Raw genomic sequence first — 5,355 nt, forward strand, 5'->3', positions numbered from 1 at the left:
AAAAGTAAACTGCCTATTGCAGACTTCCCACTAATCTCACTTTTTTGCTGTTTCCTGGCTGCGTATTTTCTTTTTAGACATGTTTGCTTTTTCCTGTTCTGCTTTCATCTCTCTCCTACTTCTGTATGTTTAAGTGAAGAGAGAGTAATGCTAAATGTCTTAGGGCTGGAGGATCACCTCCACAGACACGAGAGCAGGAGTGGCTGGAAATTGATAAGGGGGCATGGAAGAAAGCAGCAACTCTGAGACATTCACCCTGCACACAGGGCCAGCTCCAGGGTTTTGCCTGCCCCAAGCAGCCAAAAAAAAAAAAAAGCCGCGATCGTGATCTGCGGCAGCAATTCGGCGGGAGGTCCTTCGCTCCGAGCGGGAGTGAGGGACCGTCTGCCGAATTGCCGCCGAACAGCTGGACGTGCCACTCCTCTCCGGAGTGGCCGCCACAAGCACCTGCTTGGTAAGCTGGTGCCTGGAGCCGGCCCTGCCTGCACAATACCCTGAGCCAATAGAAGTCATTAGCTGCCATTCCACACTACACCCTCTCTGCTGAGGGGGGAAGTATCGCAATCGGGGTAGCCAGTGGCCGCATGCCTTTGTAACCCACATGAACCCAGTGTGGGCCTCTGTCCCCCTCTAGTGGCTGGACCACATGAGAGATTTTTGTCCCCTCTGCTGCCCTGGTGCTAATATATCTGGTCCTTTAACTCAGCTCGTAGAGGCTCAGCCTTTTAGATGTAAAGGTCTTGGGTGCAATCCCACAAACAGTTGACCCATCTGGAGGTGCCATTACACCTGCTCAAGGAAACATGCTGCCCAAGGATAAAGGGGACCTGGAGAGCAGGTGGCAGAGAAAGGGGACTTTTTTTATTCACTCCATCCCCAAGCCCCTTTCCCCTCAGCACAGCATTCACTAGAAACTGCGCAAAATCTGTCTTGCTGGTTTCCTGGGCCCACTTTCCTCTCTGATGGATTTTACTCTGGGAGGGTCCAGTGTGACCTTTGATGACCCCCAAAATTTATGATGCACAGTGAGTGTTCCATTGGCCCCTCTTCCATCCAGGCATCCTTGCACTAAAGAAAAGCTTTGAAGAAAAATACTAGTGTTTTTGTTTAGAAGACCAACCCCAATGAAGTGCTGGATGGGGCTCCTGGGAGCCCTTTCTTAAATTATACTGCCAAATGGAAAGGAGAGTGAATTGCTATCAACGGAGCTAACTTTTAAATTCCCATGGAGAGTATCTCCTCAGATCCCTCTCGTCCCTCCCCCCACCCCGCAAAAAAACATAAAGTGACCTCCACCCCATTTCAAATCACACAGCATGAACACTGTTCTACACTCTCAATAGATTCTGTATATTTTTCAGGAACAAAAATATAAACAATTCCATCAAATGCATTTACTGGTAAATTGTTCACCTAGTGGTGCTGCCCCGTCTTGGTTATGGCTATTTTCATGTAAATAGAAAAACAAATGAATAGGTCCTTCTGCCATCCCCTCCCTGAGAAATCCAACCTCTAGTACATGGGGTTTATCACAGACTAAGGGGGTTATGACTTGTAGGAGTGTCTTGTTATCATCCTGGCAGCATTTCACTGGCTTAGGAGTACTTTTTGAAATTCAACAGTTTGTTACTTATGCAACATGCATCAGTAACCTGAATCTACTACAGTTATAGGGCCTGATTCAAACCCTATTAAAGTCAGTGGGAAGCTTTTGTTGACTTTAATAGGGTTTGAATCAGGCCCATACTGTCTACTGATTTATCTGAGCCACAACACTACATTAGTTCATATTTAATGTGAGCCTGTTTAAAATGACACCATCATCTTAAAAATGAGACTTCGGCTTACTAGCATTACCAGTAACGTTTTGGAGTATTACACTTGAAAGAGATTAGAGAAGAAAACAGGTCTGGCTGGTTTACTTTGTGCATTTGACATCACATTGTATTTGCCAGTTTCTCCTGTTGTCTTACACACACACACACACACACACACACACACACAAAAGAAGAAACTTTTCAAACTCTAGAAAAATATGATTGCAAAACCACAAAAATTGGCAGGGGGATTCAAGGACAAAAGTTTCACACTAAAACTACTTTTAACATGTTTTTAAAAAGATGACTAATTTTCAAGTTGATGGTGTCATTTAATCTGTGTTTAGAACTAGAATACTATACCTACAAACTGTGAAGTAGTCTGTATCACTGACTCCTGTTTAAGATAACTTCCCACAACTCTTTAACTCCACATTCCTGATGGTTCTAAAGACAGTTAAAGTGCTAGGAATTTGAGTGAAACTCCGTGTGATTAAGACAATTTTTTAGAAATCTAAAAGCGGGATTTATTTACAGAGAGGTGGCTTCTAATGAATGCCATTTTTCCCTAGTCTTTTACATATTTAAAAGCTGTGGCCTAAATAATGTTGTGGTACTTAAAGAATATTGCTATTGTACAAGAAGCTAACAACTTCAGCCTCACGCATATCCTACAGATTCTGGAAATTGTCCCCACATCAATTATACACAGTTTCTTACTGATGCTACGAGCCTGCTCTTTGCCCTTCGCCTTTATGTGGTAACCTCATACAACCATATAAATGAGCTGTGGACTGATCTTAGGGAGAGCTGAGCTAGTTGTAAGTGGGACCCGAGGGTTCTGCTTCATAAATAAGCTCCTCATTCCTGAGTACTCATGCAGATCGTAGGCCCCTCATTCCCTTTTTTTCTCTCCCCAGCTGGAGACAGGGCCAGAAAGCCAGAAGTCACTTCATGTGAGCAGTGCCTGCCCTGAAGAAGTGCTCCAGCATACAATTATCATTTATAGAAGTTAGACTGGAAAGAGGTTGGAGAGCCATGTCAGCACATAAATGCTAGTTTGGGGAACCAACCTTTGCTCGGTCCCACACCAGATTTGCATTGGTCTCTGTAGTTGCAAAGCTAATTTACTGCAGGGCTGTTTTAGCTACATGGATGGGAGCAGAGACAAAATTTGTCCCATAACCATTTATAGACACACGCCTGAGTAGTAATTAGTGACTCATGCGGAGTCAAAGAACACAAAGGGAATTGTGGAAAGTTATCTCAGTGTTCTTTGAACAAGTAATTTAGAACTAAATTCCCAAGCGTTCATTCATTTTTAGTGCCTCCTTTTTTAAGTGCCCTAAATTGACAGCACCCAAGGCTTAGTGTTCAGAGATGCTGAGCACCCACAACTTCACTTGACCTCCATGGAAGCTGTAGATGCTCTGAAAAATCTGAAAAGTAGGCCGAAGGTGTCTCCATCCAATTGAGCACCAAAGCTAGTGGACATTTTTTTTAAAAGTAAGCCTTAATTTCTCTGTGCCTCGGTCTTCCTCATCTTTAAAATGGGGAAAATCTTTCCCCTCTTTTAAAGCACTTAAAGACCTATGGATGAAAAGCATTATGTAAATACTAAGGATTAGTATTATTTGTTGTTTATGCCTGAGGCCATTTAATTATTCATGTAAACTATATACCCCAAATCAGCATCACTAGAAAGACTTTCAAAGATTGGCACATCTAAGCTCCCAGGCCTCTGGGAAGAAAATTGTTTTTGTGAGATATATTGAATGAACATTTTCTCTTCATATATAATATCAATACTACCTATGGTATTGGAGTATTCTTATGTTAAATGGGCTTTGCAGTTGATTAAATGCCTTAACTTTGCTTCAACATTTAATCAACTGCAAAAGCTGTTTATTGCTTGTATACTCCAGCTCAATAGAATAAAATTTGTTTTTATATACAGCCTTTCATATTCAGGTTAGTTACTAGTGTAGTGACTCTGTAGGCAAACATCGCAGCTATTATATATTCAGCCATCGCTCACGATCCTCTTGGACGTTAGAACCTGTTTTATTGAGAGAGAGAAAATGTTGACATCATTACAATGTTGACTATAGACATTATTGCTTAAATGTAAGCTGTAAAATGTCTCATGCCACAATTATGATCAATCTTTCGTTGGCATTCCATTTTGAAACAAATGTGAAGCAACTGTGAAAATAAAAGTAGGTATTTGTTTTAACCATCAGACCTTCTTTGACTCATACTGTGCTTTTAGGATTTTGAATTAGAGTATAACTTGCTGTAGAATAATTTAGTAGGACATACTGGGACAGTGCCAAAAGTGAATGAAAAACATTACTAGTTTCAGATTAATCACTGATCAGTCGGTATAAATATCTATTCAGAAATAAAGCAAGTATGTGCAAACAAGCAAATAAAAATCTATATCCCCAGCTGTATCTTAAAGCATCAGGTCACAAGTAAGGAGTTGAGGCACAGTCCTGCAAGGTGCTGAGCACGCTCTACATATTTACTCACTTTAATAGGAGTATAGGGTGCTCTGCATCTAACAGGATTGAATACTTGATTTGAGGTAAAATTGGCCTTACCTTTTGTTAAATAACCAAACCTAAACCAGGCAGCGAGAGTCCCTGCTGAACAGACTCAGATCTACCCAGGCTGTATTGAGAATCTAGATGATGTCTTAGCCAGACGCCTAACACTGGCTGTCCAGAGCTGGCATCCCCTGGTAAGATCCCATCCTCGGACTTTCTACCCATGCCTAGCAATGGCGCAACCTAGTATTGTGGCCTTCTCATAAGAGTGCCTCACATACTTCAATCCATTGCAAAGAGCAAACCTCATCTTGCATATGTTAGTAGGATCAAGCCCTGCTAAGAAGTATGTGTGAGAGTTGAGGAGATGGGGCTTTCATCCAGCTGCTCCTATGGATCATGCTTTATTAGGAAGACTCACTGGACATAACCCCCAGCAAACTGAGTCATATTGACCATGGCCAGTCCAATTAGATTTCTGTGTAACTGACATCCACTGGATCAGTCAGAGTCTGAGGTCAGTAAGCCTTCCCAGAACAGACCATTTCGGTTCAGAGTGGGTGAGTGAAAGTTTAGGATCCACATTCCCCCCATGAACCATGTCAGTCCACAGTCTTTGGGCCTGAAGTGGACACACCCACATGATTAACTCTGACACATTCTAGGTGGCTTTAGCCAGTCATGAAGCCACCCAGGAATGCTAGAGTTCCATGATTGTTGCATGGGACAGGGAGCAGTGCAAGGCTGTAATCCCATCTAGGGTGACCAAACAGCAAGTGTGAAAAATCGGGACGGGGTGGGGGGTAATAGGAGCCTATATAAGAAAAAGACCCAAAAATCAGGACTGTCCCTATAAAATCGGGACATCTGGTCACCCTAATCCCATCAAATGTTTCTGATGTGAACCTAAACCAAAAAACCAGGCCTTGAGTAGTGTTCAGTGTCACTAGAGCCCTAAAATGGATATCTGGTCATATATGTACAGA

This window comes from Emys orbicularis, chromosome 2 (assembly GCF_028017835.1).
Source record: "Emys orbicularis isolate rEmyOrb1 chromosome 2, rEmyOrb1.hap1, whole genome shotgun sequence".
NCBI lineage: Eukaryota > Metazoa > Chordata > Testudines > Emydidae > Emys > Emys orbicularis.